Source organism: Sus scrofa, chromosome 7 (assembly GCF_054392235.1).
Source record: "Sus scrofa isolate SSC_HxYL_T2T_F1_AM1 chromosome 7, Sscrofa_HxYL_maternal_Yorkshire_Landrace_v2.0, whole genome shotgun sequence".
In the NCBI taxonomy this organism is placed as follows: Eukaryota; Metazoa; Chordata; class Mammalia; order Artiodactyla; family Suidae; genus Sus; species Sus scrofa.
In genome coordinates this window covers 102,819,719-102,847,185 of record NC_139389.1, presented here as the reverse complement: position 1 = coordinate 102,847,185, position 27,467 = coordinate 102,819,719, and the positions used below count along the sequence as shown (strand labels likewise).

The 27,467-nt window shown below is 38.9% G+C and overlaps 1 protein-coding gene across 33 annotated transcripts in view; it reads right to left on the bottom strand.

Annotated features, from left to right (window-relative positions):
* Positions 1-27,467, bottom strand: part of RAD51B (RAD51 paralog B) — a 790,317-nt gene that overhangs the window by 602,203 nt on the left and 160,647 nt on the right. For 2 of the 33 annotated variants that reach the window (XR_014811030.1, XR_014811025.1), the window contains one exon: positions 7,194-7,262. The exons of the other annotated variants lie outside the window; for them this stretch is intronic. The gene's annotated coding sequence lies outside the window, so the exon portion shown is untranslated. The remainder of the gene's footprint in view (positions 1-7,193; positions 7,263-27,467) is intronic. 33 annotated transcript variants of the gene reach the window in all.

Below are 27,467 nucleotides of genomic sequence, written 5' to 3'. Positions count from 1 at the left end.
CTGTGGCTCAACAGTAACAAAACCACTTGCATCCATGAGGAGGATCCGACTAGTGTGATCCCTGGCCCACTCAGTGGGCTAAGGATCTGACGTTGCTATGAGCTGTGGTGTAAGTCCTAGATTTAGCTCAGATCCCGTGTTGTTGTGGTTGTGACGTAGGCCGGTAGCTGCAGAACTGATTCAAACCCTAGCCTGGGAACTTCCATATGCCACCAAGTATAGCCATAAAAAGTTTTTTTAAAAAAAAAAGAGAGAGAGAGAGAGCTGCATGCTGCCATATGATTCAGAAATTATACTTCTAGGTGGAATGAAATCATTATCTCAAAGAGATAACTGTATCACCAAGTTCACTCAGCATTATTTATAATAGCCAAAATATGGAAATAACCTAAGCATCCATCAATGAATGAATGGATAAAGAAAATATGATTGATACACACACACACGTAGGAATAGTATTCAGCCATTTAAAAAAAAAAAAAAAAAAAAAAAAGGAAGTCCTACCATTTACAGCAACATGGAAACATGGATGGACCTTAAGGGCATTATACTAGGTGAACTGAGTCAGCAAAAGACAAATTCTGTAAGATATCATTCATATGTAGAATCTAAACAAACAAACAAAAAAATATATAGAAACAGAACCGACTAGTGGCTGCCAGGGCTGGGCAAGTGGAAGGAGTGAATATGGTTAAAGGGTACCAGCTTCCAGTTTTAAGATGAATACGATCTGAGCATGTAATGTACAATCTGATGAGTATAGTTAACAATTATGTATTTTATATTTGAAAGTTCCTATGAGAATAGATCTTAAAAGTTCTCACTGCAAAACCAAACCAAAAAACCCACCTATCTGAAGTGATGAATGTATTAACTAACCTTATCATGGTAACATTTTTGCAATACATTTATGAAACCATTAAACTGTACACTTTAAACTTACACAATGTTATAGTAATTAAAGTTCAATAAAGATAGAAAAAATAAATTGCATTAAATAGGATCCCCTCCCACTGGGGCACAAGGGGATCAGCAGCATCTTCGGAGCACTGAGACATGGGTTCAATCCCTGGCCCAGCACACTGGTTAGGGATCTGGCATTGCCCCAGCTGCAGTTTAGGTCATGGCTATGGCTCGGATCTGAACCCTGGCTCAGGAGCCCCATGTGCCGCAAGGTGGCCAAAAATGAAAAAACAAACAAACAAACAAACAAAAAAACTGCATTAATAAAGTCAAGCAACCATGAAAAGAAGTTGAGTCTATCTCTGAATGGTTGTGCTCTTCTTTATTTTTCTCGTTCTTTTCAAATTTGTCACAATAGACACATTTCTTTTATAATCTTAATGCGAAAAAAGCTAGTATTAACAGGAATTCTTCTGTGGAAGTAGAAATTTACTTCTCCTTCCTCTGGCAAGTAGAGACTGATAGAATTTTGTCTTCTCCCTCCATTGAATGACTTGGCTTCCTTAACCACAAGACTGAACCTCTTCTCATAAATTTTATTTTCCTTCTACTTGTTCCCACCACTTCTTTGCAAGTTGTCTACCTGCTATTCTGCTGCATTCTGATCTTAAAGAATAAAACTTTTATATGTACTATATATAAAATAGATAAACAAGAACCTATGGTACAGCACAAGAAATTGGACCACAGCATAATTCTGATTTGTAGAGAAATATCAATAACTAATCCCATTTTATACTAAAAACCACGAAGTCTGTAGATAACTTTAAAGGTTTTTTTAGAAACAACATTCCAGGAGTTCCCGTCGTGGCGCAGTGGTTAACGAATCCGACTAGGAACCATGAGGTTGCGGGTTCGGTCCCTGGCCTTGCTCAGTAGGTTAACAATCCAGCGTTGCCGTGAGCTGTGGTGTAGGTTGCAGACATGGCTCGGATCCCGTGTTGCTGTGGCTCTGGTGTAGGCCGGGGGCTACAGCTCTGATTGGACCCCTAGCCTGGGAATCTCCACATGCCATGGGAGCAGCCCAAGAAATAGCAAAAAAAAAAAAAAAAACAATATTCCAAAGGGTTATAAGATGAAAAAGCTACTCCACAGAACCTTTTTTTCTACAATAAGATACAGTATCCTGCAATTTCCATAGGCGGAGGACAGGTCTGCTGGTAGTGCTGCTGCTAAATCAAAGCAGAAAAAACTGAGAAGAATTGAGAAAAGAATTAAAATATTTAAATTTTTAAAATCTAATAATTTTAGGAGTTGTCTTGTGGCTCAGTGGGTTAGTGGGCATTGTCACCACAACAGCAAGGGTTGCTGCTGTGGCAAGGATTCAACCCCAGGCCCAGGAACTTCCTCAGGTGGTGGGAGCGGACAGAAAAAAAAGAAGAAAAAAAATCGCGTAATTTTAAACCCTTAACAAATCTATAAGGCTTTTCTTTTTAAGCAGTTAAATCATCATTCACAAGAGCTTCTGTATCTTGCTGTTATAGGCTGAATGTCTTCCTCCAAAATTCATATGTTAAAGCCCTATCTTTCCCCCCTCCCCTCTCCTCAATCAGATGATATTTGGAGGTAAGGCATCTGGGAGGTAATTAGGTTTAGATTAAGTCAAGAAGGTGGGATCCTCATGATGGGATTCATGCCCTTATGAGAAGAGGAACACAAGAGGTCTTGCCCTCTCTCCACACACAAGCACTGGGGAAAGGCCAGATGAATACAGAGCAAGAAGGCAGCTGTCTACAAGCTAGGAAAAGAGCCCTCACCAAGAAATGAATCTGCAGGTACCTAGATCTTGGACTTCTCAGCATCCAGAAATATAAGAAATAAATATCTGTTGTCTAAGCCACTCAGTCTATGGTATGTTATTACAGCTACCTGAGCTAAATGAGATACACTCTTTTCTCCTATCCCATATTACACCTGCGCTTGTTCTCCAGTCACTAACTAATACCTACTATAGAACAGGAGTCAATAGAGAGATCAAGCATTTTCACTTTGTTTCACATACTTATGCATGAGAATGCTTTGCTTCTTGATTTTAACTTCAAATGCAGATGTGCAGAACATTTCATGCTTCTCTCTAAAAAAAGCCCAACTTGTAAAACCTAAATTACTTCTTATGTGATCCTCACTGGTTTTTGTTTCCTACGGTTAATGGATTTTTGGCAGAAGGTCTTGTTCATGACTCCTGGATAATATATTAAGATACAGAATTAATTTACCTTCCCTCATACTCAAAATTAACTGAACTAGGGGTTCCTGCTGTGGCAAAGTGGGTTAAAGATCTGACTGCCGTGGCTCAAGTCACTGAAGAGGCTCAGGTTTGAACCCAAGCCTGGTGCAGAGGATCAAAGGATCTGACCTTGCCACAGCTGCAGCTTGGATTCATCCCGGGCCCAGGAATTTCCAGATGCCACAGGTACAGCCATTAAAAACAATTAACAATTAAAATTAACAATTTTGTATTCAGCCTCTACTATGGGAAAGTCATGACGAGATAAGAAGTTAAAAAGCAAGAGCTGTCCTTAAATTATTTACTTGTATTGTCTATTGCCCAAATGTAAGGTGCACTCTCGCCAATGCATCAAATCCTTTCAATTTTCTAAGAAGCAACAGCATCAGGTGGGTGAGGCCCGTCCTTTCCTCTCAACTTCACACTAATCCTGCCTGCTAGAACAGACTGCAGCTGGGCCAGAAGTAAAATGTCACAACGTTCCCACTGGTCATTAATGAGCACCCACCCACTAATTAGACTATAACCAGTAAGAAAGGGAAGGAAGGAAGGAGGGAAAAGAAGGGTAGAGAAAGAGAAAAGGAGGAAAAAAAAAAAAAAAAGGTTGTCATAAAGCCATCTGTTTTAAGGTCATCAAGACCAAAGTTTAAGAAGAAAAATGTGAATTTTTACTTGTACTGAAAGGAACACTTACAACTATATTTGGCCCAAATAAAAAATTTCAGACCTACATCAGTGTCCTAATAATCTCACCAGTTAAACCAGTGCCCGAATAAAATCAAGGATTCAAAACAGATCTTGCTTCTTTGGCATTTTAAGCCGTTTAAATAGAATGGGGAAATCTACTCAATATTCTGTGATAGCCTATCTGGGGGAAAAGAACCAAAAAAAAGAATGGAAAAATGGATATATGTATATTATATACAACTGACTCACTTTGCTGTACACCAGAAATTAACACAGCATTATAAATCAACTATACTCTCATAAAACTTAAAAAAAAAAAAAAAAAAAAACATATGGATTGAGGAAGAAGAAACCCATCAACACTATGGCTCAATGCTATGTCCACAGCCTCCCACAGCCTATCATCTGAAGCAAATGAGTCTATATCATTTTATCCTTTCCCAACCCCATTTTGCAGAGTTCATAACTACAATTTCCCAACACTTCCTACAAGTTGGTTTCAAAATAATTTGCACATGAAGACATCCACATTAATTTGTTTAAAGTGCTTTTCTCCTTCTCCTGCTCGATGATTATTTGCATTGTTGTTTTCTCAAGGAGACAGTGAATAGTCACTCAGGCTGCTGGCACTGCTGTTTCTGGGCCAATTACACAAGATAGGAAGCTGGCAATAGACGTAAGAAACTTGTTTTACCACCACGCTTTGCTGCAACTTGATGGGCCATAAGAAGTTCACTGCCATATTCAGCCATGTCCTTTCCTTATTCTTTACAAAAAGGTTTAAGACTTAGTCCTCATTTGTAAAGTCTCAGCATGCTTCCTCCTTTTACAAGATTTTCTACAAACTGTAATGGAAAAGCTACCTCAGGGCACTTTATATAACTTTAGTCCTCTCAGGGGTTTTGTCATTCCTGGTAATTTGGCTTTAGAACTGAAAACCTTCCCGATGCTTAGTCTCCTTGGATTGTTTTTGTTTTAATTCCAGCTCTTTTCTCCAGAAGAGGGTTGCTCTCTCTACTTCCTTGTTGAAAACTATTTTTTTTTTTTTACATTAATTTTCAAAATGAGGGTGGGCGCAAGGTTGCTGATCAGCTCTACAACTTTTCTAAAGATCTGCAGATCAAGCCAGGGAAGTAGAGTCTGGTTTGCTCTTGCGGAAAAAGTGATAGACAAATTTGGAAACTACTGCTTAAAGAGTCCAAGTTCCAAATCTTACTGAAAACATTCAGGAGCTTGAAATCCCTTTCTATCCTCATCTAAGAAAAAGTTGGTATTAAAAAAACTGTAAAGTTGGTAATACTTCTCAGTCATCAAGTTATCTTTTCCAAAACAGCATTCTGATCAGTATAATGCAAATGAATCACCAATAAAGCAATTAAATTCCACCCAAGATATTCCTGTACTAAAATCCAAAGGAAAATGCCTGGCAAAACACATCACAGGATCTGCCAAACCCCGAACATCTGAAAACAAATAATAACTCTAGGATGCTTTGCCAAGCCCCCAAAAAGCCAAGGGCCACCCTTCTTTGAGAACGTCTGCAAGTTTCTGAACATCTACTTCGGCTTCCTTTCTAAGCCCTCCAGTGTCAAAGGTCAAGAACCACCAACCAGAGAATTAATAAAACTGAAGCTCTTAGGTAAATAAACTTCAAACTCCAAAGCTCTGTCAGATAGATTCACACACAGTTCATCTGCTGAGGGAGGATTTTTTTTTCCCCCATTCAAGGAGCATTTTAGCCTCAGGATTACCTTCATTCAGCAAGGATCACCTACATTCTAACTCTTGTGGTTATTAGAGCAAATCATGGGGTGTTGAGAACTTGGCTTCCTCCATCTTAATAAAACATTTCAAGTCTTAGAGGCAGTTAATCCCTGGAAGGCTTTGTGATCCCATCCCCTGACATGTTTGATAAATATGGAAATTGTCAAATGTTCTGACTTGTTAAAATTTTTTCAGCCCGCTTAACAGTGCTCTTTGGCCTTAACATGCACAAAGTGCTGAGCTGGCACGCCTGGGGGCCTCCCTCACCTTCTCTATTGTGCATACACTGACAACCGCTGAAGCATAAATAAGTCACACTTCACAAAGAAATGTTTACACTCTAAGAGGGACTCTCCTTTTCTCAAGGAAACACGAAAATGACAAAGGGGAGTGAAGAAGGGTGTGTACCCAAAAAATGTGGCAGAAAAGAGGGAAGGAAAAAAAAAAACAACTCAGGTCTAAAGGACTACAAAGCTGAAGACCATTAAAAAAATGTGGGTTGGGATAGGCGTGAGTCTGAAATTACCTTGGTAAGAAACAACCATTCCTCTTTGTTTCTCACTTTACAATACATAATGAATAACATAGTTTTCTTTCAAGCCCTCTTATAATTCAAATGAGTCAACTGCCTTTTAACACTATTCAAAGTTAAGAAATGAAATACTATTGCAACCTGTATCTGGCCACCAGTGAACAAGAAGGCAAGGTCTGAACTTATGACTAGGTCCAACTTCTACTCATCTCAAATAACGAGTCATCTTGGAGATTGAACAAACAACTACATAAATCCCAAGACAGAGGGCCTGTAACTTCACAAACTGGGTGCGGTGTCTAGAAACCCTGCAGACTCCTCCAGGCATAGGATTCACAAGGAAATTCTATGAAAAAACCTACAAAGACAATGAGCTGATGAAATGCTGATGACGCACAGGAATACTTCAAAATTTATAGCCAGTTATGCTTGTCAGTCCCAGCCATTCCTGATATTCCCAGAACCAAACATCAAATTCCCAATACTTCGACCACTTCTACAACATTGTCATAATAGGGTCTCTTGAGGCTGCCACTTGTTTTACACTCCCCATTGCTAGAGGAACAGCGCCGAGAGGGAGATAGATGCATGGGAGAATGGAAGCAGAGGCCTTACCGTGTGGAGGTAGGCACTTTTTTTTCTGTAGTGAAAAGAAAAGCAAGCAGTTAAAATAGCCAAGTTGCAGAGAGCAGGAGTCACAAGGAAAGATGCCAAAAGTCAGGATGGTATACATACTATTATAACCATCCAAGGATAACTGAAAATTAGTTGTGGCTGTGCAGACAGTTCTTAGGGCCTAGCACGTTTGGGACAGGCAGGAAAAGACCAACCAGGCCATTCCAAAGGGCAAGAATTTGATCTGTGGATGCTAGGAAAGGAAACCAGGAGAGAAAACAATGAAAATGTCGGCCTCTCAGACTAGCCCCAAACCTCAATTCGGCAGGGGGGGGGGGGGGGTAGGAGCGAACAAAAGATGACTTTAGGAGAGAAAAATAACCAAAATGATGGAGAATTTCCTACCTTCCCATCAATACCAGGTTTCTCAAAAATAGTTGTATCTCAGAACAGCAGGGCATGAAGGAAATTGTACTGCAGAGAGAAAAGTAGACCAGGCAAGTCAATGACTGAGGCATGCATCTTCTCTGATGGAAGGCAGACCTCACTATAGCCTGGGTCAAGGCTTCTCGAACCTTAATGTCCATGAGAATCACCTGGGACCCTTGTTAAAATTCAGATTCTGATTAGTTAGGTCTGGGGCCAGAGCTTCTGCAGTTTCAACAAGTTCTCAGGTGATGCTGATTCTGCTGGCTTACAATTCGTACTGTGAGTAAGCAGTCAGGGTTAGTGTGGATCTTGGTCAGGTACATTCTGGCTCAACTCATGACCCTGGACAAATGTGTTCACACTGCTAACTTCTCAGTTTTCTCACTTATTAAACAGAGAAAGCTATGTGTACCTAATAAAGGTGACACCAGGAATAAACAAAACTATTTGACCTAATGCCTAGTTATTACCATCATTAGCACAACATTTCCCAAAGTGTGGTAACATACCACTGGTGGTACAAGGACAAACTCCTAAAAACTACAATAGGCAATATTTTAATAGGCATTAGAAAAAAAAAATATTACCTTAAATGCAAGATTTCATGGGTATTGTCACTTAGGACAGAGCTATGTTAAAAGGAAAAAGTCAATTTAAAAAATTACTGAGTCGGAGTTCCTCCCTAACTGGAGGTTAAGTAAGGATCTGGTGTTGTCACTGCTGTGGCAAGGGTTTGAACTCTGGCTCGGAAACTTGTGCATGGTATAGGCCCCCCCAAAAAATTACTAGGCAAATAAAGGTGTAAGAGGTATATGGATATGACAAAAAATGATGAGGGTGATACTCCACTGACTAAAGCTGCAACAACAAGTAAAATAGGGTTGCTAAGTTTCTTTTTCTTTTTTTGTCTTTTTAGGGCCACACCCACAGCATAGGGAGGTTCTCAGGCAAGGGGTCGAATCAGAGCTGTAGCTGCTGGCCACGTCAGCCATGCCAGATCCCAGCCACGTCTTCAACCTACACCACAGCTCGCGGCAATGCTGGATCCTGAACCCACTGAACAAGGCCAGGGATTGAACTTGCGTCCTCATGGATACTAGTCAGATTCGTTTCCAGTGAGCCACGACAAGTACACCATGGTTACTAAGTTTCTGAAGGCAAAGACTTAATCAGATTATCCATCATCAGAAGCAAGTATGTCAAAGAGTTCTGAATGTATTTCAAAACCTTCTGGTCATTCAAGGCTTAGATACTAAATTTTAACCAAATAGGTTTTACCCACATTTACCTGTGTGTCTTGCATATACTATCCTGGATCATCAGACTATCCATAAGGCTTAGGAAAACAAATTCTGTTTAATAAAGCCACTTTCCCCATTGATATGTAAATTACCAATCTAAACCACCTCCTACCAGTGGGCTAAATAATAGAATTACACCCCCCAAGGAAGGAAAGCTATGATTTCATAAATCTAGTATTATGATTTCTCATTTCCCACAAACATTTTGTAACACCATCCTAAGGTAATCTGTGGTCAAAGAGATGGATGTGGATGACTGAACAAATGCATTTTTCATACCTTTTAACAATAACCTTTACAGCAAAGAGAGAAAGCCTAAAGTCATGTGAGTTGGAAAAGAGGCAGCATGTTTGGGAGTAGCATGGTTTTCAGAAGAGAGCTATAAAAGGCTTCCTGATGTATTTAGCATCTGATGTCTGGTATACTTGGAGCAATATATCATTCTTACAGTTCTGCTTGGTGGGTTGACAGTTTTGTTCAAGTTAAAGAGGAACGTGAACACAGACATATGTCAGAACTTCACTTATTCATTTATCCATGATGTGAACCACTTCTTTGATGAATCAGATAATAGTTTCAAAACTGGAAAAACATTTCTTCAAGTTTTTTGTGCTTTCATAATAGAGTGGCTATAGACATGACACACTTTCAAGTTTAATCAAAATTATTAACATTTGCTCTATCACTTCAAGCCTAGACAACTAACAAAACAATAAATCAAGTCCTGGTTTGTTTTGTTTGCCAATTTGTATGGTGTTATACTTTTGTGGCTGATTTCAAGTTCCCAAAACAGGTCAGTGACCACAAAGGGGGAAGGGATGTCTGGTATTAGATACCATTCTATAGTATTTCCAATATAGCTTAAAATAGGCACAAATAACTTCAGGAGTATTGATAACAGTATAATGTAAAAATAATTACAAAGTGATGAGTTTTGAGTACTTTTTTTGTTCTTAATATAATGTGCTTTAATTATAAGTTTACATAGTTTTATTTTTCATGATAAGCAGCTCAGAAATTTTCCAAAAAGTTTTTTTTTTTTTCTTTGTCTTTTTAGGGTCACACCCTGGGCACATGGAGGTTCCCATGAAAATAGGAGCTGTAGCCCCGGGCCTATGCCACAGCCACAGCCACGGTGGATCCAAGCCACGTCTGCAACCCACACCACAGCTAACGGTAATGCCGGATCCTTAACCCGCTGAGCGAGGCCAGGGATCGAACTCACAACCTCATGGTTCCTAGTCAGATTTGTTTCCACTGCGCCACGATGGACCTCCGTTTGAAAAGTTAGTTGTTGGTTCTCAGGAGCTGGAAGGGTCAGGCTCTAGCACATCATTGGCCTCAAACCACATCCCACACATTGTTGCTTCCACTACCACACTGACACATCACTTTTCGGTTTTCTACGGTAAAAATCTCTTGGAGAAAGATGATAAATTTTGTGTGTCAAAGAGACAAGAATAAGCAAACAAAAATAAAGAAAACTGCAATACCACAATATTATCTTTTATGTAATCAAGTTTCTAGTTAACAATAGAAAACATATGAAACATTTATGCACCAAAGCCTTTAGGAAATCAACTAGTAAAAGAACCGTTGCATCTTGGGGGAAAGAACTGTAAGCAGAAGATATTTGGGTCAAAGAAGACATAAAACTAAGAATAATGAAATGTGCATCGATTTTCACACATAAAATTAGTCAGAAAGATTTGATTTCCTAAGGGAAGCAAAAATAAAAGAAAGAGCTGCTTATAAGTGAATCATAATGCTTCTTTCCATAGGAAAAAAAAAAAAATCCACAATATAAACGTTTTAGATTCCATCCTAACATGCCAATAGCAACTTTTCAATTTGTAAAGATAAAAGGGAAAATTATAAAGAAATCTAAAGCTATTTCACCAGTCCCCTTAGTCAATATAAACTCTTGAGAGAATGAGAGAACTGATTCCACAAAATGGTCATGTGTGATGTTAGCCAGTGCTTTTAAAGACTCAAAAATAGGTCTGCATTGCCTGTTAAATCTTTGAAAAACTACAAGCAGCTAAGTAGGTCTCAATCCCTCAGAAAAATTCAATTAACCAGTTTCACATTAAAAGGGTGAATTTTCACCTTAAAAGGGTGAAAATTCACTGCCTTCCCTTTCATGGAAAGTATGCTTGTGTAAGTGACTTTCCAAAACTGAGTAGAATATCTTACGGAATTGTTTATTTCAAAAGTAAGTTTTCAAAGCTGAGGGAAATGTACAGCACACATATTGTTTATCTCTACAAGATGGAGCATATGGAAAAATTTATAACTGTCAAGGGTTATTACACTGCAAAACAAACATGTGGACGTACACAATAGGGATAAATACGGTGAGACGCGCTCACAAATTGGAGATGCTGGAGGCACATGGGAAAGTTTACAAAAATTGCAATGTTTAAGCGATCAGGAGGACAGTGGTGCGAACCAGGCTTTACAAAAAGACTGTGTGCAATAGATTCCACTGTTCCTTCTGGATTATAACACAGGTTTAGGCATGCAGGTTAATTTGAGAAGCAGCCCTTAAAGGAAAGAAGAAAAACAACTCCTGTCTTGTGTCAAAAACCCCAAATAAGCATTATGGATACTAAAAAAGAAAAGGGCGGGGTGAGCAAAATAAGTAAAAACATAAATTTAATAACCATTGAGCAATAAACATTCAAATGAAAAGAGCTGAAATTATTTTAACAAAATATTATTACAAAGTATTCAATTTTAAAAACTTTAGTGTATAGTAATATAAATCACTGAATTAGGGTAATTTAAAAATATAATCCATTTTTGCAGTGACTTTCAGATAAAAAAGAAAAAAAAAAAACGGTGGGAAAGGCACTAAATCTATATTTTAAAATGCAGAATTTTGCAGTTATCTCCCCAACCCCTCTCTTCCATTGTGGCCAAGTATTGGAATACACATTATTTCAAAAGTCTAGTTGTCACATGTAAAACTATCATTTAAACAAGAATAATAATATCCCTAAAATTTCTCAATATCAGCAGTGCCCTGAAGAAAAATTTTTTCTAAGTTGAGTATAAAGACAGAAAAGTAATTCCAGGGAAATAAAAGCACTCTCTGTTCAAAGCTCACATGAATTAAAGGCAGAGGCTGAAAGAAGGCTTGGATGTCCTTTCTATTTTCTCTTCAGCCCTCTAGTCATTACTTTAACAGGCGAAGAATAACCAAACAGCAAAACTCTTTGACGGAAGCGCATACTTTCCGCACACTCTAAGTGTCAAAGGCCTGTTTAGAGAAAGGCCAAACAATCTACTGCATCTTAGATGCAAGGGCCAGAATTAGGAGATGTTTCTAAGGAGACTCTTTCTGCCTCTATCACTGCCTCATTTGGTAACCTTAGTAAAGAGATTTATCTGTTCCTCGCTTGACATTCAAAATAAAGATGGAGCTACCTAAACTGTCCTTAGCTCCCCAGAATACTGTGAGACGATAATAAATAAGGACCATGAAAGCTTTGATCTCTTCGGGACAAAAAATGAATTCTGACATAGGCAGGAAAGGTTTTTGAGGTGCCTGAGAGACCTGTGCAAAATCAAAAGGAACAGATCGACCATTGACCACTAGAAAATGCCTGTTAACCCTTCTTATTTAGTTTCCAGATAAAAATGGTCTTTGAAACTAAGCCCATAAACTGCCATCTAGATCACATCCAATTTCCACTTCTATTACATCCACTTACGCCATTGCTACAAATTCTAACATCTGAACAGATAAAAGGCAGCTAGAGTTACTAAACTTATGATTGGAAAAGCAGAGGAGAAATCATGAGGATGCTTGATTTCTAGGCCTGGCTCCTACTGACAGCAGAAAAAATGAAGAATTAGAAAGTTAGTGGAAAATTAAAAAAAAAAGGACCTCGGGCCTCCTTCTAGTCCCATCTGCCCCTCTCGTGAGAAGTCATCAATACGGCGGCCAAGATTCCTTGGTAGGAAAATGAATTTGTAAGATGAAATAACTACACTTAATTGAACCTTACTTTCTGGATTAAAAAAATTAAATTATTAAGGTATTGGGGCACAATGCTTTCAGCTGAATCCTCTCTGAAGTCTCTCCTGTCTCTAATGCAAATAATTTCTATTTTTAACCACTGGGCATACATCGGTGGTAACAAGTTACTTCTTTCCTTTGGAAGTTTGATTCACAATAGCTACACATTTCAAATGCCATATACTTACAAATATGCTATATGACAAGAGATGAACATTTGGAGATTTATAATTTTGAGATGAAATCATAGAGTAAAAAGGAAGAAAATAACAGAGGACATAAATAATCTTACTAAAATTCTACGTCACGACATTATCTGTATTTGTTCCACTGAACACAATTTGAAATCTACCATATAACCTCTTTAATCATTATAATCTTCTAGGAAAGAGAGGTAGATCCCTTTTAAAGACAAATACCATATGATATCACTTATATCTGGAATCTAATATGTGGCACAAAGGAAACTTTCCACAGAAAAGAAAATCATGGACTTGGAGAATAGATTTGTGGTTGCCAAGAGGGAGTGGGGGGAGTGGGGTGGATTGGGAGCTTGGGGTTAATAGATGCGAACTATTGCCTTTCGAATGGATTAGCAATGAGATCCTGCTGTGTAGCATTGGGAACTATGTCCAGTCACTTAAGATGGAGCATGATAATGTGAGAATATAGAATGTGTACATGTATGTGTAACTGGGTTACCATGCTGTACAGTAGAAAAAAGAAATGGTATTGGGGAAATAACAATTTGAAAATAAATAAATAAATATATTATTTAAACTCAAAAAAAAAAAAAAAAGGAAAAAAAAACCCTCCTTTTAGCATTAACTAATTCTGATATTTTCCTTGTATTCCAAGGATACCTGATTGAGGTGTTAGGTTTTGTTATAAATCTTAGTCTGTGTCATTAACAAATTGGTACCATGATCAGTAACAATAGGGCAATAATAGCAACACACTGTGCCTATCTTTTATACTCTGAAAGTGAATCAGATCATAAGATGTCCTATTTTTTTCTCACTTTCAGTTTCAAACTCATTTAACCTCTCTGAGTATCAGAAAATGCAGTTTGGGAGTTCCTGTCATGGCGCAGTGGAAACGAATCTGACTAGGAACCATGCGGTTGCGGGTTCCATCCCTGGCCTTGCTCAGTGGGTTAAGGATCCAGCGTTGCTGTGAGCTATGGTGTAGGTCGCAGACACAGCTCAGATCCTGCGTGGCTGTGGCTCTGGTGTAGGCCAGTGGCTACAGCTCAGATTGGACCCCTAGCCTGGGAACCTCCATATGCCACGGGTACGGCCCTAAAAAAGCACAAAAGACCAAAAAAAAAAAAAAAAAAGAAAGAAAGAAAGAAAGAGAAGAAAATGCAGTTTGCTTAACACTAAACAACAAGGAACTCACAGAACAGGGATTTGAACCCAAGGGCATCTTTCTTCAAATGTCTGTGTACTTCCCAATGTGCCCCGGGGCCTCCTACCAGGGGACGGTATGTTCTGTCCTACCAGAGGAAGGCTTGGCCCTCTCAGCATCCAGATCATCAGTGGCAGCTCCTGCTGCCCCAATCTTTCCCATCACAGTCAAGCAGAAGGAAATGGTGAGAGGGGAAAACTCCTCTGACTGCTTTTCCCTCTCCAACTCTGGACATATTTTTCCATATTTTTTAAATGGCAGCTAGAATCCACCTTCCTGAGTGTTGGAGGAATAATAAGGTGGGTTTTCCTTGCATATTAGTTCACGACAAGAGGATATTAATGTTATATTTTCTTATTTTCATATCCTACTCGAGAATGCAACTCAGAATGTATTAATTTGTGAAAAACCAATTCTTAACTTCTTTTTTAATACACATATTTATCTGGCAAGTAATTTATTTACTTATTTTTGGCCACGTCTGTGGCATGTAGAAGTTCCCCAGCCAGGGATCGAACCCAAGCCACAGCTATGACACCAAGCCACGAGGGAATTCCAGTTCTTCACTTCTTAAAGACCAGAATTAATTTTCTTTGAATCAATTGATATTTTCAAATAATTATCTAAGCACGTACATAAAACAAAATAGCATTTTTGAACCCTTTAAAACTGACATCCTGCCAACCTTCCTAAAAGGCAAACACCTTATTTTTTTAAGATAAGAAAAAAAAAAAAAAGCTCGAAAAATAAGAGACAAAATAATGAGATCCATGAAGATAAACTCTTGGCAATCTAACTAATATAAAAGACAAGAACCAGATAAAGTATCAGAGTCCAAAAGAACCAGAGATCATATTGCCAACAGGAAGCAGACCTATCCCCAACATGGATTTAAAATACAATTAAGGAGTTCCCGTCATGGCTCTGTGGTTAACAAATCCAACTAGGAACCATTAGGTTGCGAGTTCCATCCCTGGCCTTGCTCAGTGGGTTAAGGATGCGGCATTGCGGTGAGCTGTGGTGTAGGTTGCAGACTCGCTCGAATCCCGTATTGTTGTTGCTGTGGCGTAGGCCAGCGGCAACAGCTCCAATTAGACCCCTAGCCTGGGAACCTCCATGTGCCATGGGAGTGCCCCTAGAAAAGGCAAAAAGACAAAAAAAAAAATATATATATATATATATATTACTTAAATATATTACTTATATATATATACTTAACGTCAGAGGCCCAAAGTTAATTTCTTTCGGCATATCCTCTTGCTTCTGTTTGAAATCCAAGGCACATGGGGGAAATTTGCCTAATTTGCAACACCAGGAATCGCAAACTCTTCAGAGGAGCCCTCCAGGCTCCCTGAATATAGACAATTACCAGAGCAGAATTTAAAAAAACAAACAAACAAACAAACATACCAGTTTACTTTTTGTCCCCAAAGGACTTTTTTTGCAACTGACTAGCCTAACCTTTCCCTAAGGGATTTTAAAATAACAGATTTACCTTTTTTTGCTAAAAGCGGTATATAAGTCTGCCTGAAACTATGCACAAGGGACATCCATTCAATTAACTCTAATGATAATTCTGTTATCAAATAGGATTATATAAATAAGCTATCTTCCTAACACTCAACAACCTTTGAAGAAGGTAAATAATCCTTACTGACCTAAAAACAAAAGTCTAATCTATGCTGGGTCAGAAAAGAATTCTGACAAATTTTATCTTCCAGTGGTATGAAAGACCCAGTCATTACAAGATGGGTAAAACTTTACTACTCTGTAAAGTTTTTCTAACTACATCTTTGATCCATGATGCACTAAAAAAAAAGGAACAAAAGCTCCCTCAAGCTTCATTATCAAGCAGCAAGCAGTCAAATGGTTGGTGGTCATATTAGAAGGCAAGGAAAACTAATGTATAGTGATCCATTTGTACCTCAGATTTTAAAAAGACAAAAACTCTTCCTTAAGGATGACAAAAACATAATCAGTATCAACTACGTTCGATAATGAAGCTTTCATAAATAACTGTAAACGGAATTCCCGTCGTGGCAGAGCGGAAACAAATCTGACTAGGAACCATGAGGTTGCGTGTTCAATCCCTGGCCTCGATCGGTGGGTTAAGGATCCAGCACTGCTGTGAGCTGTGGTGTAGGTTGCAGACGCAGCTAAGATCTGGCCTTGCGGTGGCTCTGGTGTACGCCGGCAGCTACAGCTCTGATTGGACTCCTAGCCGGGGAACCTCCATATACCGCAGATGTGGCCCTAAAAAAAAGACAAAAGACAAAAAAATTAAAAAATAACCGTAAAGAAGATGCATCTTAGCCAGCAGGTTCTCTTCACCCAGATCTTTCCAGAGCGTCTATTCTTCCCTGTCAGGGATGACTTAGCCCCATCGGCTACTTAGGCTCAAGGTTGATGGGGAAGGAGAGGATTATCAACCCATCAATAGGGTCCCCCTTTGCTGTCTCCATGTGTGCAACAGCCGGTGAGGGGCTGTGAAGGGTCAAAAAGGTTTTAAGCCATAGCCCTCTGCCCTCCTAATGCTTTCTATTTAGCTTGTTGGAGAACAAGACAGTTCAGTGGGCTTCACTATATTTTTGACTGAACCATTAGAAGACTACATGATTTAGACTCAACTTTTAGTTGAAAAACTTTGCAAAATTGTCCATGAAAATGTCATCCAAATATAGCTGGGAGACTGAATGAAAATTGGCAGCCGTGCTGATGTTAAGTGGCTTTTTACACTCACAAGCATCCAAATGGAGGGGAAAAAAATTCCTGTTTGTAGTACCGAATTAAAAACAAACATTAAAAGATTTTAAAATGAGGAAATGTGTGAAGATAGAAAAATAAGAGCATGTGTTGAAAAGGAGTCTTATTAGTTTCCACATCTACTTATGTTTAAAGATACAGTCAAAGCAAAATACAGGAATACCATATGCAGCTCTAAACGCTACCAAATGTTGTGACATAGGGTGGGTTTCTCCTCGCTACATTAATTAACAACAACTTTTAACAAAATTTTGCTGAGTGTCTACCATCGGTCAGGCACTCTATTAGAGACACAGTGATGAACAGGACATGGCTCCTGCCTTGAGGGATCTTGAGAGGAGAAAGGAGCTATCATGTAACAAACACCACGACCAAAGGATAATTACGGAACAGACCACGCCTGCAGGAAGGCCCATTAGAGGAAGTAAAATTTAGGTTGAGAACAGAAGGCTAAGCAAGAAAGAGGGATGATGAAAGAGGCCATGGAACAGTATGTGAAACTGCTCAGAGGCAAGAAAGAGCTGAAGCAAATGAAAAGAAATTAAATTCAACAGGGCTAGGGCATGGACGAGGGGAACCACAGTACAAATTAAGCCAAAGAGATAAGTAGGACTTGATCCAGAAGGGTTCTGCTCTAAGGTCAATAAAAAGTCACTGGCATGTCTAGAAAGGGGAATACAATTCTCAGCTTTGCATTTTTAGAAGATCACTCAATCTACAGTGTGGAATACAGAATAGCATGGTACCAGCAAGCATCATCACAATCTTGTGAGAGTCAATAGCTCTTTGGACTGGAGTGGTGGCATCTAAGGAAAAAGAGATGTGGAAAAATTGAGGAAATTTTCTTTTTTTTTTCTTTTTTTTTTTTTTTTACTTTTTAGGGCTGCACCCATGGCCTATGGAGGTTCCAATCAGAGCCACTGCCACCAGCCTACACCACAGCCTCAGCAACACAGGATCCAAGCCGAATCTGCAACCTACACCACAGCTCACGGCAACGCCGGATCCTTAACCCACTGAGTGAGGCCACGGATCAAACCCACTGGCCTCATGGATGCTAGTCTGGTTCGTTCACCGCTGAACCACGACGGGAACTCTGAAATGTTTAGAATTCCACTTCGTGGTGGAAGGAAGAAGAAGAAGGGGACAAAGCTACCTCTCAGGTCTTTGACTTGAACCACTGCAAGCTGAAGTCACTGTAGGCAGAACAGGCTTGGAGAGGCTAAGCAATAATAACGAGATTAGGATTAGGATTGGGAATAAAATCTGAAACATTTTGGAAGCCAGGGTGAAGTGGGTTCAAAACGAGTAGTAGGTAAAAACTGGGGAAGAGCTGTGATGAGGAAGAGAAAAAGAGAGAACTAAGTATATCATTTAAATACAATATTATTTATTTATTTATTTATTTATTTATTTATTTATTTTTGCTTTTTAGGGCCGCACTCTCGGCATATGGCGGTTTCCAGCCTAGGGGTCTAATTGGAGTTACAGCTGCCAGCCTACACCACAGCCACAGCAACATCAGATCCGAGCCTCATCTGCGACCTACACCACAGCTCACGGCAACACCAGATCCTTAACCCACTGAGCGAGGCCAGGGATCAAACCTGCAACCTCATGGTTCCTAGTTCGGATTTGTTTCCGCAGCACCATGACGGGAACTCCAACCACAATAATTTTTTAAAGTGAGCTTAATAAATTTAGGAACCGGAAGAAAGGAAGTTCGTTATAATACAAAGACCTTTCTTTTGAACATTTCCTTTGTACCAACCATAAAGCTTAGCACTTTAAAGATATTCTCTCTATTAATCTTCACAACAACCCTATGGAATAGGTGTTACTATCTCCAACTAGCACACGAGGAAACTGAGGTGGAGAGGTATTATAGAATTTGCCCCAAATTGCACAGCAACAGATCTCAAATTTGAATCCAAGTATGTCTGATTACAAAGTCCATGCTCATCATCGCCACACTACACACAGGATCTAGGAGAGAGAGGGGACTAGAGAAAAATCAAGACCCTCCTACAGTGGAAAAGCATGGACCCCAGTCTTTAGGAAATGAGGGGATTTTTTTTTTTTTTTCTCATAACAGAAGAGACAGAGGAAAAACAAACCATGTGAAAACCATGTGTTTATACTTTTTTTTTTTCTTTTGGCCTCCCTATGGCACATGGAATTCCCGGGCCGGAGATCATATCCACGTTGTAGCTGCAACCTAAGCTACTGCTGTAGCAATGCCTGATCCCCAACGCACTGTGCCAGGCTGAGGATCGAACCTCTGCCCTAAGTGCTCCCGAAACACACCAATCCCATTGCACCGCCATGGGAAGAACTCTCAAAAGTTTATACCTTTGGTGGCAGACGAGGAAGGGGTTTTCTGTCTGAAGGACTCTACTTTTCCTATTGACTTGGAAGTAGTCATTTGCCGAGTATTACGGCAGAATTAATGCATTAAGATGTCTGAGTAGGAGTTCCCGTCGTGGCGCACTGGTTAACGAATCCGACTAGGAACCATGAGGTTGCGGGTTCGGTCCCTGCCCTTGCTCAGTGGGTTAACGATCCGGCGTTGCCGTGAGCTGTGGTGTAGGTTGCAGACGCGGCTCGGATCCCGAGTTGCTGTGGCTCTGGCGTAGGCCAGTGGCTACAGCTCCGATTCAACCCCTAGCCTGGGAACCTCCATATGCCGCGGGAGCGGCCCAAGAAATAGCAACAACAACAACGACAAAAGACAAAAGACAAAAGACAAAAAAAAAAAAAAAAAAGAAATAGCAACAACAACAACAACAAAAGACAAAAAGACAAAAAAAAAAAAAGATGTCTGAGTAAAGAATAAGTGAAATTGTCATTCATTCACTGAACAAACTGGCTTGGGTGCCCACGGTGTACTGGGTACTCTTCTAGGCACTGGAGTCACAGTAGTAAAAAAAGAAAGGTAAGGAAAGGTACCTGTTCACGTGACCCTTAAGTTTATGTAGAGGAACAGAGACAATAAGCCATCAAACAATATCACACGGTGATACGTTCATGGAGGAAGCTAAGGAGGGAAATGGGCCTGAGAGAGTTTGAGGATAACTGCTCTGATGAGGTAGGTACTCAGGGAGATAGAGCTAAGGCTGGCAGGAGATGCCCAGGTGAAGCATACTGTCATGGAACATGAAGGAAAGAGTTTTTTAGGGAAGGAAACAAGATGGCTGGGTGATGCTGAGAGGACAGATGAGGTGAGGGCCATGTATTTATGGAGACATTAATCGGCCTCACTCTATATTTTTCTCCCAGTGAACTCAGCAGCTCAGGAGCCATTGCCGGAAAAGCTTGGAGTCACCCACAGTTGGGAATTTACCAAGCAGACATGACTGATAGCAGGGCACGGGAGTTCAGTAAGCTGACAAGAGATAAATTAAGAGTTACGGCCCATGGAATCTAAAGTGAAGAGAAAGGAGAGTGAAGAACATGCTCCATTTAATTGCAAGTCCCCGTAAGGCTGAAGATTTGGTGTATAAGCTGGAAATGAAAGTATGGCCAGAGTGGAAAACATCTGAATTTCAGAAGAGGGAAAGAAAAGGGTATCAAATATGTGGTTTAAAAAAAGGTGAAGAGGAGTAACCTGGTGGCCTAGTAGGTTAAGGATCCAGCACTGTCACTGCTGTAGTGTGGGTTCAATTCCTGGCCGGGGCATTTCCACATGCCGTGGACCCAGCCAAAAAGAGAGAGAGGGAGAGAAGGGTATGGGAAGAAGAATAATGGGAAAAACTAAGGCACAAATACAGGAAGATGGAGAGTAAAGTTGAGGGGCTGGGGAACAATAATAGCACAGAAGAGAAATAATAGTTGATTTAGCTGAGGAGCAAAAGCATCCTCAAAGAAGCAGAGTATTTTACTCAGGTGAAGAAACAGTGGTCTAAAAGGGTAGGGGGAGCTTAGGAAGACAATGACCCTGTGACCAAAGTGTGGGAAAATGATGAGCTTCCTCTCAGAGGAGCTGTAGAAAAAAATAGCATCTCAGGGGAGAGCCAAACTTTAAATCAGAAGGAATCTTCCTGAGAGTGGTTTACCATGAAATTTCAGGCATGCCTGCCATCATTGGCATCTGATCCTTGTGTGAAGGCACCAATTCTCAGGGTGTGATATTCTCCATCTATGCTTCTCTTCTGCCCTGATTCCTTTAATGAGACATTAACGTAGTAGGGCAGAAATCCAAGAAAACCACTAGTCTGGAATAAACATCCTTTTAGACAAATAAAAAAAAAATTTTTTTTTTTAACTTGGAAAAAGAAAGCAAAGCTGCCATGTTGACATCAGAACAGTGAAGCAGTTTATTTAGAGAGTCATTTGAACAAGGCAGACACAGTTTAAGGACCCAGGGGGGTTTTCAGTTTCCACCATCTGGTTATTTCCCCAAGTCCTCTGCCATGCATCACAAAGCTCTCTGTGAATCCACTTAAAAAGGAAAAAGGGCTAACACTCCTTTTTATTTGCTTTTAGCACTGCCCTCAATAAAAGGTGATACATCCAAAGGATAAAATAAATATTCAGCCACAAAAATCACGGTGCAAAAATATATTTATTTATGTGGAAAGGTGTTTTTCATTGTTGAATATAAAAAAGTAGGTTATAAAATAAGATATTGAGTATGATCTCATTTTTTGCAAACAATAAATGTTTTTACTGCAGTAAAATATGCATAACATAAAACTTACCATTTTAACTATTTTCAAGCGAACATTAGTGACATTAAATACATCCACACTGTTGTGCAACCATCATTACCATCCATCTCTGAAACTTTTTCATCTTCCCAAACTTAAACTCTGTACCCATTACGTGAAAACAACAAATTTCACTTGCAAACACAGAAAAAGTCTGAACAGAAATACACCAAAAATGTTTATGGTGGATAGTGCAATTATAGGTGGTTTTCTTTTCTATATTTCAGTCCTCAATATTTTCTGATTTTTTTTTCTTCAAGGAACTACATCTTTAGTGTACTTTAGAAAGTAATCTTAATGATTTTTAAAGAGAAATATTTCAAACATTAAAAAAGAAAAATAGAATTAGAGGCCATGCTCATGACCTTCCTTAGATCTGACTAGTAACTAAAGTATATTCCATGAATGATCTCAAGCAATTCAAATTTTCTATATTTTTTAGAAATACATATTTTTATAATTTAGAAATACATGTTTTTGAAAAAGCCAACTCATTATCAATTGCCTAAGAAATATTATAATACTCGAAAATTAAAAGGATTACTGCAGCATAAAAAGCTAATCTTCCCCTACTGCCTATTATCCCCTTATTCCTAGTAACAAGAACCCCAGTTCTTAGCTGGGTACATTGATGCCCAACTGAAAGGCAGTATTTCCTGGTGGCTGCTCCTGGAGTTATGGCCATGTGACTAAAGTTTAGCCAAAGAGGAAGTGCCATGTGCAACTTCCCAGAAGTACCTCTGAAGGGAGGGGGCACACTTCTTTTCTTGTCTTCTTCTCATTCAATGGCCAAAGCCCTAGTGTAGCTTGGACCATGAGGAGACATGCTAGGTAGGAGGGAGCAATAAAACAGACATCTTTTTTTGTTATATGCAGTCAGCCCAGTTGTAACTGATACAATTACCTTCTAAATTGTTTTCCTTCCAACATGTCTTATATTCAGCCCTATACCTTTGTCATTAAAAAGAATACCAATACATCCACTCAATACTGTGTAATAACCTATATGGAAAAGTTATACATATGCATATATATGCTGATTTACTTCTGAAACTAACATGACTTTCTAAGTCAAATATATTCCAATGAAATTTATTAAAAAAAAGAATACCAATAGAAACTGATAAATAATAAAGATGACTGAATACCAAGATGACTAATTCTCAGTTTTCTTCCCACTTGAGCTCTCTAGAGAGTCTGCCAGTGTCAACCCTGCCAACTTTCTGAAACTTTTTTTCTCTACTGAATATTTTGTAGAATTTGTTCCCATCTTTTTTCCCCCCGACTCCTTTTTGGTTTCCTTGCAAGGCTCCTCTACAATCTGGCTGCCAACTGCTCAAAACTGTTTTGACTATGTTTAAAATTTTGTTTGTGTTTAATGGCTGTTTCAGTAATCCAAATTTCCCTGAAGAAGTCTGCTGTGGACTGAACTGTATCAATCCAAACTGTGTATGTGGAAGCCCTAATCCCCCATGTGACGGTGTTTGGAGATGGGGCCTTTAAGAGGCATTTGCGTTAGATGAGGTCATGAAGGTGTGGTCCTCATGATGGAATGAGTGCCCATATAAGAGACACCAAAGACCTTGCTTCTGCTCCACTGCGCCTCCCCCAGCCCCCTCTCTTGCTTTCTCCTCCCAGCCCTTACCATGTTAAGGCCATATGCAAACCAGGAAAAGGAACTAAATTGGGCAGCACCTTGATCCTTGACCTTTAAGCCTCCAGAACTGTGAGAGAATAAATCTCTGGTCTTTAAGCACCCAGTCTCTGGTGTTTTGTTATATACAGCAGCCCAAGCAGACTAATATACCGCCATTCACTAATTATTACTGAACACCTAATAACTAATCCTTTATTGAATACCTACTACATGCCAGGAACATTCCATACTTTACCTCTTATCCTCTCAGGAACCCCACAAGCTAGAGATTACTATATTCACTTCAGAGATAAGAGGCTCAGGCCCCCCAAATAATTACTCAAGTTCCCGTAGGTGGTAAGTGAAAAGTCAGATTTTCTTATTCTAAAGTTCACTACCTATCAGACAACATGACCCACCGGTCTCCACATCAAGGAGTTTATGGTATTTTAGAAAGATAATCCAGACAAATAAAAAGCTGGATAATTCAAAAGGTTAATAATAGCACATGACAAAAACACAGAAATACGAAGAACTAGGAGTTTCTAGGAGGGAGAGATCACTGAATTCAAGAGATCATGAAATGCTTCAATTTCTCCCCCATAAAAATATAGAGAATTAAACCAAATCCTTGTTGAAACCCATCCAAATCAAGTAAATAAAGTGGTCTCTACATTAAAACCTTGGAACAAAGGTAAAACCTTAAGAGAACTTGCCTTGACGTTTAAATTAGTACTTTAAAAAGTCACCAAAAAAGCATTCTCTTTCTACAAGGTATGTCACAGGTGATTTATTTCATCACACCTTAATCTTTAGGGGAAAAAAATTACACAGAAGCTTAGCTTTTCTAAATTGTCTACTGGAGTTAACCAGTTATTGACTAAAAAGGGACAGTTAAAACTATTTTCTCAAAGTGTGAAATTAGATTATCTGTTTATACAGAAAAATAATTTGAAAAAGTCTGAGAAATTCTTTTACAAAAGAAGAGCTATACAAGATCAAATAAATTTTTAACAATGCATAGTTTAGACAGGAATGTGGGCCCACAGGACTCAACATCATTTTGGAGCAATATATCTTCAATTCTCCTAAAGTCATAGCTATTTAATTATTACGCAGCTTTGTAAATAAGTAATTCTAAAGTTAAAATTTTTAATGTAAGACACTTGTACAAAAATCTAAAATCTTCCATGGAAATCTATGATAGTCGGTACATAAAATCTAGGGGGAGAAACAAATCCAATCTTGATCTATAAAAACTAAATTCAATTTGTTCTCTTTGTTGTTAGAAGAAAATATTTAATTTCTAAAAAAGAAATCTATCTTGATAATGACTTTTAATTCAACAAAAAATTAGAGGTATTATTTAGAATTTGGTTTCGTGACAAAAATGATATTATGTTTTCATTATAAATACAAAATATGCTCTTGCTGTACATCTGTAAAATGAAGGATAAAGAAAAGAACCCAGCCATGTCTTCATCACTAACATTTCCTTCTAATTAGCATACCTTTATATTTTAAAAAATACTGGATCATTCTATATAAATTAGATATTCAGCATTCTTTCTTTTCTTTTTCACTTAAACATGTTGCATTTTCCCATGCTGTTATAAAGCCTTCAAAGAAATTGCTTTTAATTCCAGAAAACATTCCAATAAATTTACTTAGCCACAATTCACTTTAAACCATTAGGTTGCTTTTTGTTATGCTAATAATGTCAAGAGAACCTCTTTGTGCTTTTTCTGATTCACAGATAATTTCCTTAGCATAAATTCTAGCAGTGAAATTACTAGCCAAAGTCTTATAATCCGTAAATAGCAGGACCTGCTTAAAGAGACAAGGTAGACTCATCTTGTAAAAGTTCACAAGTGCTTACTGTTAAATGTTCAGCAATTTCTAAACCAGTTGTTAAATACAGATACCATTAAAAATTAAATTTTATAAATGCAGAATTAAATAAAGTTTAAGTAAAGCAAATACTCAAAATTCATCATTTACTACTATCTTTACTCAAAGTTACTTATATCTACATGGTAGGGATCCTACTATATAATGGTATTCCACTGTACATCTCTTCCCATCAACATTCAGTGATGTCCTACTGTAGCATGAATTTGGCCATAGTGGGAGTATTCATACCATGGAAACTGGAAAATGGTACAAATGGGGCTTTTTACCCTCTTAGAGAATCCAGAGAATTAGCCTGATTATTCAGATGGTGAGCTGTACGTGTATCTTATTTCACCCTCAAACTATGTATTTTTCTACTTATCTACACTTTTAAAAAGCCCTCAGAAAGATGGAAGCAGAGGCTAACATCTAAGCTTTTTAATCAGTTTTGCTACTTGAGCCACTGGTGTTTATACATATTTTTGAAGAGTACTATGTTGAGTGACTGTCAGTGACACAGAAATGTGGACATCTTCAACTAAAGAAGATATGAACAAATAATGATCTAACATGATAAATGATAAATACCATAAGTTAAAATGATACAGGGATGCAAAGAAAGGAGAGATTATGTCCTGAAGAATTTTAAAAGGTCCACAAAAGAGAACATTTTCAAATGAATAAATAGTATCCTAGAAAAGTGAAATGAGAAGTTGTCTTCCGGCTCAGCAGGTTAAGGATCCTGCACTGCTAGTGCAGCAGTTTGATCTGATCCCTGGCTAAGGAATTACCACATGCTATGGGTGAGGCCGGAAAAAAAAAAGAAAAGAAAAGTGAAATGATTAGGGGTACCAAAAACTCCACCCACTTCCTTTTCATAGGACTTTCATTTTTATTTATTTATTTGTTTACAGCTACATCGGCAGCACACGGAAGTTCCCAAGCTAGGGGATCGAATCCGAGCCACAGTGCCAGCCTATGCCACAGCCACAGTAACACCAGATGGGAGCTGCATCTGCAATCTACACCGCACCTTGGGCAATGCGGGATCCTTAACCCACTAAGTGATGCCAGGGATCTGAACCCACACCCTCATGGACACTATGTTGGGTTCTTAACCCACAGAGCCACAAGGGGAACTCCTCATAGGACTTTTATAATATATCACTCCCCTCATCCTATGTTATTGTTGACTTAAAAAACATACACAACCTAAAAGTTGAGAGTTAAGTTTTATTTGGGGCAAAATGAGGACTATAGCCCAGGAGGCAGCCTTTCAGATAGCTCTGAAATCCTGCTGCAATGAGGTAAGTGGGAATGTCAGTATATATGTGATTTTGGTGAAGGGTGAGGTACAAGCACATATTTTACAGAAGGCTACTGCCAATCACAAGGAGTAAATGTCACCATGAAGGATTTTAGTGCCTTTCTAGATATGAGGAGCTGCAAGAATTGGGCTCATAAAATCTTCTCCTGAAAAGTATTTCACTATCTGAAGCCCTGTTCTGCCAGTTTTCCCAGAGCACAGAGAGCCTCCCTCCTGATCTCTACCCTGAACTCCTTTCCCACGGTGCTGAGGGTCAGCAGCTGCAGTGGCTTATGAGTCAATCCACGTAGAGGCAGATGGCAAGTGCAATCCCCAGTTCACAGTAAAATGACTATTAAATAGCTCTGCCCAACCATACTACTCATACCTTCAGGGCAGAGCTTTATCTGTCTTTGAATCCCCATCATAGTAGATATTCAATAAATGTTTCTTTTTAATGATTTTATTTTTTTCCATTATAGTCCGTTTACAGTGTTCTGTCAATTTTCTACTGCACAGCAAATTGACCCAGTCACACATATACATTCTTTTTCTCACTTTATCCTACATCAGGCTCCATCATAAGTGACCAGATATAGTTCTCAGTGCTATACATCAGGATCTCACTGCTTATCCATTCCAAAGGCAATAGTGTACATCTGTTAACCCCAGATTCCCCTTGGCAACCACAAGTCTGTTCTCCAAGTCCATGACTTTCTGTAGAAAGGTTTATTTGTGCCATATATTAGATTCCAGATATAAGTGATATCACATGGTATTTGCCTTTCTCTTTCTGATGTATTTCACTTACTATGAGAGTCTCTAGTTCCATCCATGTTGCTGCAAATGGCATTATTTTGTTCTTTTTTATGGCTAAGTAGTGTTCCATTGTGTATCTATACCACATCTTCTTAATCCATTCATCTGTTGATGGACATTTAGATAGTTTCCATGTCTTGGCTATTGTGAATAGTGCTGCAATGAACATACATGGTTGCATGTGTCTTTTTCAAGGGAAGTTTTGTCTGGATATATGCCCAAGATTGGGATTGCTGAGTCATGTGGTAGTTCTATATTTAGTTTTCTGAGGTACCTCCATACTGTTTTCCATAGTGGTTGCACCACAATAAATGTTTCTTTAATGAGTAAGTGAGTGAAAGAATGGACTAATGAACAAGAGCTGACATTTATATGCTTACAATGTG